Source organism: Halichoeres trimaculatus, unplaced genomic scaffold (assembly GCF_033239565.1).
Source record: "Halichoeres trimaculatus isolate MK-OKI-2021-1 unplaced genomic scaffold, fHalTri1.1 fHalTri1_scaffold_23, whole genome shotgun sequence".
Lineage (NCBI taxonomy): Eukaryota > Metazoa > Chordata > Actinopteri > Labriformes > Labridae > Halichoeres > Halichoeres trimaculatus.
In genome coordinates, this window is record NW_027437201.1 from 24,556,469 (window position 1) to 24,573,249 (window position 16,781).

General features: G+C 42.9%; 1 protein-coding gene across 2 annotated transcripts in view; it reads right to left on the bottom strand.

Annotated features, from left to right (window-relative positions):
* The window catches only part of grid1b (glutamate receptor, ionotropic, delta 1b), a 528,466-nt gene that overhangs the window by 349,761 nt on the left and 161,924 nt on the right, over positions 1 to 16,781 (bottom strand). The window lies entirely within an intron of this gene.

The window sequence follows — 16,781 nt, forward strand, 5'->3', positions numbered from 1 at the left end:
ACTGTGTTCCCTACATGTTCTGCTCTTCTTACTATAGATGTTATTAAGAGCAAACTGTGAAGAAAAGGAGCAGAAATTTGAGCTGATGGAGGTCAGGTGGTGCCATGTTCCTTTTCTGGAAGAGAGGTCTGAAACTTTTTCTTTCATAGGAGCCATTTTTCTTCAGCTCACCTGGATTAAAGTCATTCAGGAGCTACAAAACCTACTTAATCATCACAACAAAGAATTTAAAGAAGATAAAATTTTATGCAAAGTTAAAATCTAGTGAATAATTATCAAAACAATAACTTTTTTTTTTTGTAATTTACAAAATTTTACATGTAATGAATTTTTTTTATTTTTCAGAAATTTGCAAAAATGAAAATAAACGATGAAATAATTCAAAATAAAATGAAAAAACCTCATAAAAAATCCCAAAATGTGCAAAAACAGAATGAAAAATATTTGCAAAAATAAAAAAAATGGAAATTTGCAAATTATACAAGAAAATAATTTCAAGAGTTTACAAAAAATTCAAGAACTTTTATAATTTAGAAAAATTAACATTTTTTTAAACATTTTTGATCTTAAAAATGTAGCAAAAATAAAAAAAATAAATAAAAAAAAAAGTCTGTAGTTAGCACAAGGGCCAAAACATGGAGGAAATGTTGACAGTGTTAGCATACGCTGGGATTGTTATAATCCATAATTCTTTGAGATTTTGTCTGACAGAGAAATGTATAATTCAGTATAATACAGATTTATGGTGAAAAAAATAGTCACAACGTTTTATTATTATTATTATTATTATTATTATTATTATTATTATTATTATTATTATTATTATTATTATTGTTATCATTACTTAAACCAGAGGTGGCCAACCAGTCAGAGACCAAGAGCCACAAAAATTTCTGCGGTACTACAAAGAGACACGTCAAAAATGCACTTCCTCTCACACATAAACGAAATGACAAAACATTTTCAAAGCAACATTTACCGTGTTTGTGAGTTTCAATTTGTACTTGAAGCCGTGTCACAGACAAATTTCTGTTTTTGCAGAAGAAATAAAGTTCCATCTATAAAGATAGCTATGAACACATTAGCTATGTAGAGAAAAGAAACTGAAACTTAAGTATCAATCTCATCACCCAAGTATTGATCAATACTGATCACAACGTTGGCATCAATACATCAATATTTTAGATTGACTGGCACACCAATACTCATTATAATATAATATTTTTTTAATGAAAGGATCAAAGAGCCGCATGTGGCTCACAAGCCGCAGGTTGGCCACCCCTGACTTAAACATTTAAGAATTAGAGCTTTAGCTTGCTAGCTGATGAATTTAGCACATTCCACCTTTATACTTAACAAACAAAAATAATATAAAACACTTTTTTTCTGGTGTATACTTGAAATGATCTCCTAACTATGGAATCACTCAGGCAGGTCATCAAATGTGCCAAAATTCCCTTAATTGTCTCCACCAGAGCAGTAATAATGAGGTCGTTTTTATCCAAACTGAAACATCCAGAAGAGGCGAGGAGGCCGAGCGCGGTGGGACGGTAAGAATCAGAACAGCGGTGTTCTGGGATGAGTGGTCATGTAGGAGGAAGGGGGAGTAGGAGACAAGTGCTAACCAGTAAGTTAAAGCTGGCAAACACTCTCCGTGTTGCTGCCAGCAGCTCTGGCAGGAGCCCAGCCATGATTTGAAGCCTGCTCCTACCTGAGCATCCACCTGGATGGGGGAGTCCAGGGCTCTGTGTGATGAGAGGAGAAACTGCTCCTGCTCTGACCTTGGCTGTTTCTCCTCATTACTAAGAAAAGCAGCTCTGCACAGCTCTCTGACAACATGCACGCTCTCCCACAGGGTCTCTGCACTGGTCTTCCTCTGACTGGTGAGTGGACTGGTCAGGTAATTGGTAATGGGATCCTGGACCACAGTGCTCTCTCTGTCTCTGATTGTCCCCCGTTGATCTGAAGTAAGGAGGCTGTAAATGAAATGCCTCTGGAGCTGAGCCCCGCGCTCCCCTGAACAGCAGGAGCTGCTCGCTGCTGTCAGTCAGAAAGGAATGAACAACGACTGAGAGATGGTATTCAGACTCCAGCAGCCCTCCTCTTCCTCATTGACCTGTCTGTCTGCTGAATCTGATTCTCCACATGGACTCCGCGTCCTGATGGACTGATGCTGGGCCTCCATTGTTGGATTCAGCTCGGCTTTTCAGCCTAATCTGAAACATCACTTTGTGTCCTCCTGAACAGGATGTCCTTGAATTTTGGTTCAATGAAAATAGTTCCCTTCGTCTCCTGGAAACCGTGAACGTTACCCGATTTTAAATAAGGTTAAAAAACCTGAATCATAACCCAAATATTTTCAAAGAGCAGACCCAGTCATGGAGGAACTAAAGCAGGGGAAAGAATAAAACAGCTGGGACGATGGGCTTTTCTCTCGATTTGATTCTGTTACAAGTTTTGGGGCGCTGATTCAATTTTGGAATTCTTCAATATTTCCCATTATCAGTTTACTTTTTGAAGACCAGACCATGTAAAGAGGTTAAATGACGATTACCTTCCATGCAACATGTATATTAAATGACAGTATTTGTGCAATTATCCATAATTAATGTCTCTATTTTTACACCATATGTTCAGTAAATGTCTATATATGTATCTTGTACTTAATTTAAATTTCATTATACACTTTTTCGTTCAATTTGTGCTTTCTTGTGTCCTTTTATTTTGATGTATTTTTTTTAATTTCCTGTCTTATATTTTTAACTTTTTGTATGTAACACTTTTAAATAGAGTAACTGATGACAGAGCAATTTCCCCTCAGGGGTCGATTGAGTATTTTTGGATTTCTGGTGTCTTCAGACTAAATCATGAGCCACACTTTTTCAAAAAAAGGAAACTTGGATGTAAGTCAGCGTTAAAGATTTATTCATGGGATCTAATGTCTCAATTTTTTTCCAACCCAGCACACAAATAAACACTAAAATAAAGGATTTAATTCTCTTTATTCTATCCACTATATATATATATATATATATATATATATATATATATATATATATATATATATATATATATATATATATATATATATATATATATATATATATATATATAATCATTATTTTATTTTTATTTTTTGTATTTTTTTACAAAACTCATTATTTAAGATTATTAAACAAAGAGACCCTAATACTTTGATTTTGTAATAAATATATATATGTATATATAAATTATTATTATAATAATTGTTATTATTATAAATATTTTTTAACTTATTATTTTAACTTTTTTTTTTTTTTTTAATTTAATTTTTTTTAACAAAACTCATGGTTTATAATGGATAAACAAAAACTCCCAATACATTGATATGTCTCTCCACCCCTCGTAGTGAGTGTGTCAAAAACACAACTGAGGACTTAAAAGGTGTTCAGCATTGGGAACAGAGATCCACAGACCTGACTGCAAATCAAATCTGATCTGATGTTTTCTGACTTTAACATCCATGTCATTTAAATCCCTCTGCTCTTCTCCTCCTCCTCCTCCTCCTCCTCCTCATGCAGATATCTGATATCGGTGTGTGTGTGTGTGTCGGTGTGTGTGTGTGTGTGTCACAGTGTGATGCTTTCATTTGTCAGTGAATCAGCGCCTTGCTCCCTGCTTGCAGCTCTTGCAAATTAACCTGGCAATTTGCTGTCACACCACAATTTTCTGTGAAATCTGAGTGTGAGACGATCAGTGTTTGTGTCTGTGTGTGGGCTCTAATGATTGTGCGACATCTGCACAAATGACTGAGACGGAGGGAGACGGAGAGGGAGACGGAGGAGCTAATGTGCCGGCCTGCGTGTCCTCATCAGATCATGTTTCCAGACGTTTCTCTGGCCCTCCTGTTCTCTGCTAATGCTGTGAACGTTCCAGCTCCATGGCGTCCTCGTCCTGATGACTGAGCACACGCAGGAAGTCTAATTACTGACCTCTCTTATTAATACGGCTGCTAAAGACTCTTCTGAGACGAGCTAGCTGGGATCCCTCAGCTTTTTATCTTCCTCTCCTCAGCCTCCCACCCTGCTTTAATATAATGGTTGAACTGTTGAAATCAATGGGGAATAAATGGTGCCAGTGTCTAAACGGGCCATCGAGGGGTCGCCGAGTTCACCGGCTCTGTTGCAGTGCCACCGCTGGAGCGCTGCCACCACAGCGCTGCGTGTCAGCGGCTGAAGCCAGGCACTGATTTAGAGATTTCCAATACACCGCTAACACACTGTGCTATACTGAGAGCCCATTACTGCCATAACTCTGCATCAGCAGACTCCAGCTCCCCCAGCGCAGACTGAGTGGGCGGGCTGTGGAGTGGAGCACGACAAAACACCAGCAGAGTCCCAATCTCTGAGTCCACGGCTGGAGGAACACCACATGTAGAGAGAGACATGAAGAAATGTAGATCATTTCAGTTAAAGAGGGGGATCACCAGGGTTAAACAAACTGCTGCAGACTGTCTGAGGCTGTGGGTGACAGCTGCAGAGGAGAGGAGAGGAGGAGAAACACTGCTCCTCTCTGGACTCCAGCTTTATTCATGAAAACCTCTGTTAACTGGAGTTAATCAGCTGAAAGAGTCTCTGATTGGACAAATGAGGAGGACTGAATCAGGAAATGTGTGAAGTTCTTTCTCCTGATTGGTTAAAACCAAGGAGCAGCATCCGGTTTAGAAAAATGAAGCCTGTGAGGAAGTGCTTGAAGTTTCTGTTTATCCAGGATCTGCTTGAGTCTGGCTCCAGAAAGACCAGAAACGTTAAAAACAGATTTGCAGCCTGGTTCAGAAACAGCTCGGGTCTGAAACTAATGTCACTATCGACACGCTGAACGTTCAGTTATTAGGATCGTCTGATTGTCCAATCAGAGACGCAGCTCAGCTCATGTGACCAACAGGCGCCCTGTAGCTGTTAGAGCTAAAAGCTAGCATCATATCAAATGTGACTACGTCCACAGGTTAGCTTTAATTCACGGCTTCAGGAACAGACGGGTGATTTCTTCTGCCAAAACCTGATCTCGCAAGTAAAACAAGATCTTCAGAGTCCGGCTCAGTCCTCTGCCTGTTGACACTGTGCTAAAAAGGTTTGACCACAGACTGTATAAAACACGGACGTAGTCTCGCTGACGTCACCTGTCTGCAACTAAAACGGAAAATGAAGCAGATTGGCTATAGCGGCCATATTGGTAGTGGCAAGGGCTTCACTATGGGGCGCCTGAGGGTCATGTGACCCTCAGCTGTGCCTCTGGGGGAGCTCACGATCTGAATATCCTCTAAACGACTGAGTTAGAAAATAATTCACCCCCCGTACAGTTGGTGCTGATAGTGAAATTAGTGACTCAGACAGGAGACGTTTGTTGAACCAGGCTGTAAAAAGGTTTATTTCTTTTTGTCTTGGTGTGTTTGTGACTTCCTGTTCTTCCGGAGCCAGCCTCATGCGAACACTAGAGAAACAGCAGATTTTAGCACTTCAGCATCGTCTTATATTCTTAGACCGGAGGTTACCGCTTGGTTAGCATCCATCCCAGGCTGGTTTTAAGGAAATACTGACAGTTAGCGAGCTGCGACAATATGCTTTTCTTGTGATTCAATTGCATTACGATTCTTGGAAATTTACAATTTTTGTGATTTTTAGTTTGAGTTTTTAACACTAGACTATGTGGAAAAATTGAATGATGATGATGTCTACAGACTTCATTAGGAGCCATATTTTCCCATTAAATGCACATCACGTGAGTCAGAGAAGAACATTTCGCCTTCTGCTGGTGGAGAAAAAATGACTTTTTGATGCCAAAGAGAGTGGGTTGTTCTGCAGATTATAACCCCTCAGGGTGAGATTAGACCTCAGGTAACAGCAACACTTGCAGAAATCTGCTCAGGAAGTGAAAACCTTCATTTTCTGACGCCTCCTGTTTGGAGCCTGTTCCTCCATCCCCCCCGGGACGTTTCTGCAGCCCAGTTTAAGTCAACAGGGATTAGAATTAGGGGCTAAATTGAGCGTCCAGAGTCCGGCGAGTGCAGCAGAGGAAAAGCAGTGCCACCTCAGAGCGATGCCAGACCAATTAGAGGAGGAGGAGGAGGAGGAGGAGGAGGAGGAGGAGGAGGAGAGGGGAGTCGTTGCCTCAGGTTGAGGGGGTTGCTTAGGTTTTAATTACACAGTAAAATGATCCTGAACGTCCCTTTAGAGGCAGAGACAGAGAGCAGTGTCACGGTGCTGGAGCCTCCTCGGATGATGAGCAGCACCTCCACATCCTGAGGAGGAAGAGGAGGAGGAGGAGGAGGAGAGGGAGGAGGAGGAGGAGGAGAGTTGCTGATTCTCCATTTAGGCTTAATGGGTAAAGATGTCACCAAGGACACATTACACATTTGTTTTATCTACTTAACCTTTATTTAAGTGGCTCGTCCTACCCAGATTAATGTTCAGAGGAGACAGAGCGAGGCCAGAGAGCGAGGCCTGAAAGTAGAGACAGAGCGAGGACAGAGAGCGAGGCCTGAGAGTAGAGACAGAGCGAGGCCAGAGAGCGAGGCCTGAAAGTAGAGACAGAGCGAGGACAGAGAGCGAGGCCTGAGAGTAGAGACAGAGCGAGGACAGAGAGCGAGGCCTGAGAGTAGAGACAGAGCGAGGACAGAGAGCGAGGCCTGAGAGTAGAGACAGAGCGAGGACAGAGAGCAAGGCCTGAGAGTAGAGACAGAGAGCTGAGACCGAGCGAGGACAGAGAGCAGAGGCAGAGCGAGGCCAGAGAGCGGAGACTGACAAGGCCAGAGAGCAGAGACCGAGTGAGGCCAGAGAGTGGAGACCGAACGAGGACAGAGAGCAGAGCTGAGCAAGGCCAGAGAGCGGAGACCGAGCGAGGCCAGAGAGCGGAGACCGAGCGAGGCCAGAGAGAGGAGACTGAGCCAGGACAGGGAGCGGAGCTGAGCGAGGACAGGGAGCGGAGACCGAGCGAGGCCAGAGAGCAGGGACTGAGCAAGGCCAGAGAGCAGAAACCGAGTGAGGCCAGAGAGCAGAGCCAGACGTTAGAGCCCGGGATGAAGAGGATGCAAGAAAGCAAAACCCCCTAACGATGACTCCTCCCCCACATTTGGTGTTGGCATCAAAAATTCAACTCCCAATCTGAAAATGAAGAAGAAAACCATAAAATAAGGAGTGTCTGATCCTTATTTGAATTTATTTTTCTGTCTTTCTCATCCAGATATCTGTCATATCAGAGGATCTTCCAGAGATTAACCTTTCAGGACTCAAACTTCCCAGGAACAACAGCTTAAACCAGAGTCTTAAGTATCTCCATCTCGCCATCAGACTATTGACCCCGCGTCTCAGCGCTCAGCGAGGATGCTGTGACCACAGCGAGGTCTTCCCCTCTCTGACCGTTTATCTCCTGAATCACCCGCCGCTCATTCCTTAAATCCCTTCCTCGGCCCCTCAGCCTCAATCTCCCGCCGCAGCCGATCCCAGAGCTCTGCTAACATTAGCGCTAAGCCGCCGTCTTAACGCCTGAAAGGAGCTGGAATCAAGCATCCAGCAGCCAGCGAGGAGCAGCGGTGACCTTCAAACTCTCCTCAGAGAGCTGAGGGGAAAAACAACTTTCTCATGAGTCTGTGAAGTGAAACACAAAGCAGAGGAGACTGTCTGACAGTGAGCATGTACAGAGGCCAGAGAGGCTGAAGATACAACAAAGGGTTAATTAGCGACATGAGATGATCAGCACGAGGCCGACAACACGAGAATACTGAACAAACAAAGGACGAGCTGTTTGCTGCTGGTTTGAAGTGTGGAGCCTTCAAACCAAAGCCAATTATAATCCACCAAAGATGAACCTTCATCTGGTTAACGACAGTTTGATGTGCAAATATGATTCTGTTTTAACGATGTGCACGAAAACACACACACATTCCTCTCAGGCTGCAGAGAGGGCGCGCTGAGGGAAGAGCAGCTTTTGATGCTGGAAACAGTTTCTGCTCCAAACACCAAACAGCTTTGGTTTCAGTCCACTTCCTGTGCCTGAAACTTCACTCTGTGCTTTGTGATAAATTCATTTGACCCTCCAGTTGCATCTTTAAATCATGCAAATTCTTTGAGTATTGATGCACAATGCAACCACTTCTGCAGACGCTTCAGGTGAAACAAAGGTAGAGCTCTTTAACTGATTGTTCTACATCTTTGATGGAATTTTTTGCGCAATGATGGAAAAATCTGAGGGTTTTCTGTCATTTTGACAGATTAGAAAACCAAGAACGATCCAGAAAAACTTCCATCCTCACACAACCGTTCGTTGATCACACACAGCACCTGCAGTTCACCTCCTGCCCAGCTGGTGGTGAGCGTGCATAATTAATTAGGTGTTATGTTGTCTTGTTGTTGTTACGGGTTGTTGATGACAGCAGACTTAGGCCCCGTTTACACGACAATGTTTGATCTAAAAACGCTAAAACACAGTGACAAAAATCTGTATTTTCACGGAAACGACGAGGGACTAAAAACGCTGTAGCAAGCATGCCAGGCCTGCAGGTGGTGCTATAACTGTCTTGTCCAGAAGCAGCTTTTGGTAGATCTCCTCTGAAGTAGAGTTGATCATCTGGTGTGTTGGTGAATGCTATGAGCAGAAGTGGAGCAACAGATGCTCATTTAGTTAAAGACAGTCACAGATTCAGCAGATTGAGCAGAACAAGCTCAACACGGTAGTTTGGATGATCGTATCAACGGTTATGTTGTATACACTGAGTGTGATGTCAGCGTATCCACTGAAAACACGGCTTACTGTTTACACGGCAACGGTGTCGGCAGAATTTCAGAAAAATCCCACTCTGGAGGCTGTTTTTAAAAGTTTGCATTTTAGGTCGGCTGAAACGCCGTTTCCCTGTAAACATGAGGCTGAAATGCAACAAAAGTTTTGTGTTTCACCCTAAAACTGTTGTCGTGTAAACGGCCCCTTAAGATCTATGATGCGATGGGACATGAACCACTACGACTGTGAGCTGGACTCTCTGGTACATCAGGACCACATGCTCCAGGATTTCCCCCGGCGAAGCAGGTTCTCGCAGGATCAAGAAACCCGTCTTTCTAAGAGTGACGCCAACTGCTTATGACTTCAACGGGTGAAAAGTTCCCACTTTAAAATGCTGACTGGTGCAGATTTCCTCTACCCCGCTCATGTTTCTTGACCTTGATTACGCTAAAAACGAGCATCGACTATAAAGCCATGCAGCACAGTAGAGAAGTTTGAGTTCAGGCAAACCACAATACAGAAAGAAAAGTGACAAAAAACTTTACTTAAAACTTATCTTGAAAAATTTTCTGAGTTTTTTTCCATTTCATCTAAAAAGTGTGTTTCCCTGCGGTGAGAGCTTTTATTTATTTTTTTGTTTATTTTCTTTATTTATTTTATATTAACAAAGCTCTAGACAGCAGGGCTGGTATCATCATTCTTAGTTTCTATGATTTCCTCTTTCTGCCCAATAAGCAACATGACTGCCCTGCATGCTAAATGCTATGACATGCTAACATCTAAAAAGGGCTCCTTGATTTTTTTAATTGAGGGATCATTTTTCATTATAACGTTACTTTTACAACCCTGTCCCTCAAAATAAGAAACATGTAACATATCTAGCCTGACGTCTGCATGGAGGAGAAGAAACAGACTGAAACCTGTACCATCTGCTCCCTGTTACCTTTAAAAAGCACCTGAACTCGTCCCGTCTCGTGCTAACTGTCCCTGTACTCTGTCTGATGAAGTTATTTTCTCCCGTCGCCCACAAACACGGCGCTGACAGCCCGACACCCTGAAAACAGCAACAGGATGAGGGCTACATGTGCCATAACAAATCTCTGCCACAGCTAGAGAGCAATACGATGAATTATTCAGAGTGCTGCTATTAAAAATTTTAATTAGCCTTCACTGGGACGAGTCCTCCCAGCGAGGGTAATCTGGGCAACCTTTGTTCAGACAGATGGCGGCTCTGAATCGCTGCTTACACTTTGGGATTGTTGCATTTTTAAGCATGTATGCAAAACTCTAAAGAAGCAAAAAAGAGGTCTTTTCTGTTGTTTCTCACACACCCTGAGCCGTGTTAGTCTAAATCATCTGGAGAGAAAAAGTGTGGGGTCAGGACATCCCTCCATCTGTCGCTCCAGACGTGGGAGAAAGGCCAAATGTAATATTTCTGCTTTTGTCGAGCCTCAGAAAGCTGAGTCATGTCGACTCATCCCTTTTCCCTGCCGCTAATCTGTTTTTACAGCTCTTCAAAAAGCATAAACAGCCATTAGATTCAGAGTTGTTAAGTAGCTGCTCCCGCTAACAGTAAGCAACATCTGCTGCTAAATCCCCGCTCCGCGCTGAGTGTAATTAATACTTGCTCTCTGCCACATTTCCCACCCATACTGTTTTATTTAAAGGCAATAAAGTCACTGGCTGCATATTTATACATCCCACAGCTGATTACATCCTACTTAATGACTTTTACTGTTTCTAATATATTTGGTGCTTTTCTTCTTTTTGTTCCCACTCATGTCCAATTACAAAGAACGACTGGTTTAACAACTGACTGGGCTCACATGCTCCAGCTCCACTGGGCTCCAGCAGCAGAGGAGTTACAGCTGAAGCTTTCTGCGTTGGCTCACAGGACGTCTGCACAGAGTGTTCCTCTTACAAACTCAGCTTCTGCCAACACTGAGACTGAGCCGCTGTATTTAAACACCCCATCCCTGTTATCAGATGGCAGATATGCTTTAACCTGGCTATAAAAACCTGGATAAGGCAGCGGAGGATGATATCTTCTGACAGTTTAATGCATATAAATGTCATCCTGGTTTTTTGAGACTATCAGCTGTTTCCCTGCAGACATCAATGCAGAGATTTTGGAGTTTGCACCGAAAATCAGTGGGATGACCTCCTCAGAGGTGAACATGACACAGGTTTACAGCCGGGAAGAAGAAGAAGAAGAAGAAGAAGAAGAAGAAGAAGAAGAAGAAGAAGAAGACTATTAAACTAACTAACCACATCATGTTTGAACCACTTCACATGTTGTTATCAACTGTGCTGTCCAGCTCCAGTGAAGCATGATGGGAAACCAAATATCTGAATCAGGGACAGAGCTAGGATTGCAGTTTAGGGTGGGCCAAACTCATTTTGAGTGGGCTTTAAATCACAAAACATTGTTAATAACCATAACTACTACTACTAATAATAATACTGTGTTTCAAAGCAGATTGGGATGTTTTTAGCTTCCTTTAATATTTGATTGTATTTTATGTTTAGGCACATCAGTCGGGTACTTCATGGTAACCGTTAAAGAGTCGCGCTTATACGCACCAGCAGGCCGCCCCGCCTCAACTTTCAAGTTTTAAAGGCTGTAAGAGCAGCAACATTAAACACGTGAAACTAAAAGACAAAAATACACAGCCTTTCCCCAAATCATTCTATAGAATTGATGGTTAAACATGAAGCTGAATGTTTCAAAAAGTTGTGTTTTGTTTTTTCTTTTCCCAAACAGGCTAAAAGTTTGCCAGACTCAGCTCATTTCATGAAAACAGGTCAACCAGTAACAATAAAATGATCATAATGTAACAAAAGAACATTTTGGGAGATCAGGAATCAGTGATCAGCCCATCCTGACATATAAAACTGATCTTATTTTCCTCCAGGAAGGTCTGACAGCCAGCCATTGTTGCTTTTTGCTCTGAGACCTAAAACTCAGGACACTTTATTGGTTGTTTAAGTTAAAGCATTAAGATTTTATTGTTTCTCAGATATTGTTCAATGATTTTCAATAAAATAAGATTGGAACATTGACGGTATATGCCGTCAGATATATTGGCAGGTCAGGCTTTTTATAGATCGGTGATTGGATAGAAAATTGTGATCGGTGCACCCCTAAAAAAAGTTCCTTTTAAACTTTTTTTTTTTGTTCATTTGTTTTCATTAATAGATTTTTTTTTTTTAATATAAAAGTTTAAATCAGAAAGTGGGTGGGTCTGTCCTGTGACTGTTGGACCCACCCATAACGCCACCTCTGATCTGGGCTGCAGCATGTGAGCTGTCTTTAGCTTAAAGCAAAGGTTTTTAAAAATATTGACAGAGTGACCGCTCTGTATTTGTTTGTTTTTTTTCGGTTTGGTTTCCAAAAACTAGCGTCAGAGTGAGCGCTCTTACTTCAACAGACCATCTTGGTCTCTTCTTTGTGCTGGCTACCTGCTACCTGTCTCAGGTCCAGTTCTGAGACTGCAGAGAGGTAAACAGAGCGGACTTCACTGCGTTGTTAATTTATTCATTCTCAGAAAGCAGTAAACGCTGTGAGGGAGCGTCAGGGATGGAGATAACATTTTTTAAAAACCCAGAAACAGCCGAGCAGCCTCTCCTCTGTTAGCAAACTACGCCACATGTTGCTTCAGGATGAAATCCAGCTTCAAAAATCTAAAATTCATGCCATACTCCTCCATAACATCATCATGATTAATCAGTAATCAAAATTTTTTTAGAGCATAATCCAAAAATCTCATCCATGCATCAGTTTGAGATGTGTGTGCTGTTCAGAACCAGGAGGTGTCGTCAAGGGTTTGACCAATCAGAATCAAGAATTTAAACCAGCTGATAACAAGCAGAAATTTTTGTGAACAGTTTTCTCCTAAAATGTTTCCTGATTTTCCCATAATTCCTCTGAATCAGGAGTTGGCGAACACACAGAGCAGACAGACACACCCCAACCAGCAGAGAGATGCTGTGTGAGCTGCACGGCCACATTATACACTCTAACTTCATAATCCATAATCTTATTCATGGTGAATAACATCAGAGCCTCTCACTGGGCTTGTTAGAGGTAAACAGCGACAGGTTCTCCGTCTCCCTGGCTTACCGCTGCCGACCAATCAAAGCCCATCCATCACTGGCTCCCTCACCGTGAGGTTAGCTGCAGAAATCAATAGTGATGCTCTTTGATTTACACCCAAACACTCCAGGTGAAATATCTACAGTGACGTCCATATCATAGCGATCGATGATCATTTCACTGAGTGACCAGCTGCCAGGGAAATGTGACCACCATAAAAAGAAAAGAGCATCATCTCTCCAGCAAACAGGCGGCGCGCTCTGTTCCCATCGATGTTCTGGTTAAATTATGTAGATGGATCACCTGCTCGTGTTGACATCCTGATTAAAGCTCCTCTGCGTGGCTCTTTTCCCTCCATCCATCCTCCACACCAGCCTTAAAAAGATGTCAGGGATCCAGAGACGGGACTCAGAGTGGACGGCCACGCTGGCAGCACATCCTGCTCGTTGTAGAAGAAGCCAAACGGTATTAAAGCTCGGCGCTGGCGAAGTAAATGTGATCACTGGCCTGAAGCCGATCCCAGGATGAAACTCTTTGGCAACCTTCATGGGGAGGGTTTATTAAGCCTTGGACGTGTGTGGTGTCATTGTTTATGTATGTGATGATGGTGTAGGCAGAGAGTTCAGCAGGTTCACACCACTTTTACAATGTCGTTTGGGTGGTTTATGTATCAGGAAGTGATAAATGGAAGCAAACTCATTGTGTCTCTGCAAACAGGCTTAAAATAATGATGATGTTCACAGTCCTGGTTTGCTTTATTGATTAGTTTGTCTTGCAAAGCGTTGGGAGGCTGATGGGAACATTGCTGGAGAAAGTATTAAGCTATCAGAGAGTGCAGCTATAGGCAGGCACAGCGCGCGGTACATTTCTGTGAAATACTGCCGCTGCAGAGAAGTCGAGAGGTCAGAAAGAGCAAGAGCATCTGGACTAAATGTTCTCCAAATGCATCACACAACTCCTGATACGGTACAGTCCAAGCCAGAGGGGTCAACAAGACGGAGAAAGAGCAACAAAAGTCTGTGTTTCATCATTTTCTCTGGTCCACCTGTCATCAGGGAACAGATAGTAAAAGTAAAGGTCGACACGAGCAGGAGGAGGAAGATTCAATCAGAGAAACATGGAAAGTTTGAGAAACTAATCACAGGCCAGGAAAGTGGAGATGATGTGGGAGAAAGCTGCAGTACCATGACTGGCCACTGGCGGCAGAATCTAATAGGAATAAGCAATTAATTTTTAGAGTCTTCGAAAGCAAATAGTTCCTGTGGTTCTGCGGCAGGTCACATGAGACGTGCGTTAATTTCACATAAAAGCAGGTCGAATGGGACAGGAAGTTGTGCACAGAAACCACCTAAAACAGCCAGGTGACTTCAAAATAAAACAAACCATGTCCAAATCAGATCATATTTAACCTGACGACAGCAACAAACTCACATAACGCACAAAGCCAGACCAGGAGTCAACAGGTTGAAGGATTTACAGCCAGAGCAAGAACAAGGAGACGCTCAAATCTGGATCAGAAAGTTCGGGAACTCTTTTAGGGGGCAGTGCAAACTCTGCAAAATTAGGCTAGCATCTCACAAGTTGTTCACGACTGTGTACAGGCATGTGACAGCGAGGCATGCAGCAGAAAGATCAGTCAGTGATTGGCTTCGTCACCCAAGAAGGAAGTTTGACGATCAACGTACAGAGCAGGCAACAGCCCTTTCAGTCTTTGGCAAAAACTCTCGGAATAATTTTCAAATATTTACAAGCGAATACCGAATCATGCTTTTGCTTGAAACGCCCATCCCTAACTCCAACAGCTGATGAAATTTTATTTCATTTTATTTCTTTTTTTTATTTTTTCAACAAAAATGTTTTTGTTAACTATAATAACCCTGATATGTTCACATGTACATGCATGTCTGTAGTTATTATTTGCTTTTTTTTAAGAAGCATTTTTATTGTCTTCTTTTAAAGTTACATCAAAGAAATAACCTGTTTTGTCAGCCAGAGCTTTTTGCAGACGAAATTCATATTTACAGTAAAATACTTCGCTAAATCATAGCTAGTTACTACACACAAATAAATAAATACATAAATAAATAAATAAAAAAATTACAAATAACTAACTAAATAAATAAATACATAAATAAATAAACAAATAAATAAATAAATAACAAATAAATAAATAAATAAATAAATAAATAAATAAATAAATAAATAAATGGTGCGACCAACTGAGAAAGTCGGTCACACCAGTGCTACCAGTGAAAAAGTGAGTGTAGAGCCCTGGTACGAGGGACTGATTCATGAAAGCTCTGCTGTTTTAACTTCATGAAAAGTGCAGAAAGTCAGGAGAAGGAGGAAGAGGAAGTCCAGCATCAGGATGGATGTGAACAATAAAGCGAGGAGCAGCATGAAGGAGACGAGAGGCCGAGTTTGCAGAGTGGAAATAAAGCATGAAGAAACATGGAGGGACCGCGCGGTGATAGAGAGACTGGAGCAGGACGGAGTGAATCAGCAGGATTTGGAGAGCTAGAAATAAACTTGAGGAGTTAAAAAAAAAACAGCGAGCGGTGACAGATGTGACGGCTCAGAACCAACAAGAGGAATGGGCAGGGGCTTCGTTTTCATCAGGCTCCTCGCGGCGGGGGATTTCCATCAGGGCTGCCGGTGTGTCGCCTTCATCGGGTCATCAATCTCCCCCTCGCCTCTTTTTGTAACCGGCGTCTTTTCTCCTCTTTGACGAGAGCCTCCCCTCCTCTTGTGCTGCGAGTTGCTGAAACCCTTCAGACTGATGAGGCCTGGCGCTGGATTGGTTTTCAGACGATGGGAGTTAATTTCTGATCACCATCAGGGCCTCCGACTGAGTCTGAGAGAGCATTAAATGGCAGGGAGGGATGCTTATGTGGGCTGGTGGATTGTGGGGGATCTAATAATTCCTGAAAGCTCCCATGGTGCAGTTCACCTCCCAGGATGCATCACCATAAATGTGATTTGTTGCTTGCTGACAATGACGCGGCGTGTCTGAGCGAAGGCTGGAGGAAAGCAGCGAACACGGGTAATCTGCATGCTCGGCTGGGCAGAGCGTTCAGCGGCTTGATGGGCAGGGTGACATCTCTGCTTCAGCGGCGTCTCGGCGGCGTCTCGGCGGAGTGTGGAGGTAAACAAAGGAGGGAAATTAGACACAGCTGGTCCAGCCATTAACAAGCCTGGTATTTACCTCAAAATGTTAAGGGAACACCCCAGAGCATGGTGGGAAATTACCAAGCAGCCTCCCGCCATAATGAGCTGGTGTCAGTCATGAATCAGAAACACGGCTGTGAAAGAATCCACCAGAAAACATCTTCCTCTGATGATTTATTACCCAGCAAACTCCTGAAAGGAGCTCATTGTCAGTCTCCGTCTTCAGGTCTTCCTGAGCCCCCATCAGGACCCTGGGCCTGCTCAGAAACAGGATCCAGCTTCTCTAATGAACACGATCTGGGTTAATTAGCGCCCAGAACACAAAAGCTATTGTTAACCCCAGCCTGAACGCTTTTGTGAGATGTGTTAATCATCACGCTAAGAATGGTTGAAGGAGGTGATGGATGAGCCTCAGGAGTTTCCCATGTGTCCGTTCAGAGCCGCACATATGGCCGCCAACATGCTGCTGACACCTGCTAACGGGAAATTATCAGTAATCCATCACCTGTTTGGACTCCACGCTGAAAAACTCAATAAGCCATTCCTGAGCCAATAATCTTAATACAATTATACAATTAATCATCTTCTGCTGGAGCCTGGATGAGATTAGCTGCTGCTGATTTGCTTTCTGTTGAAGCCGGCGCAGGATAATCAAAGTGGAAATCCAATAACCACCAAGTGGATGATTGGCGTTCCAATCAGTTGTTCTGCCGCGGGCCCAGGAAACATTAATCTTGTGGTTCACGCTGCGGGATTTTGAGGAGGG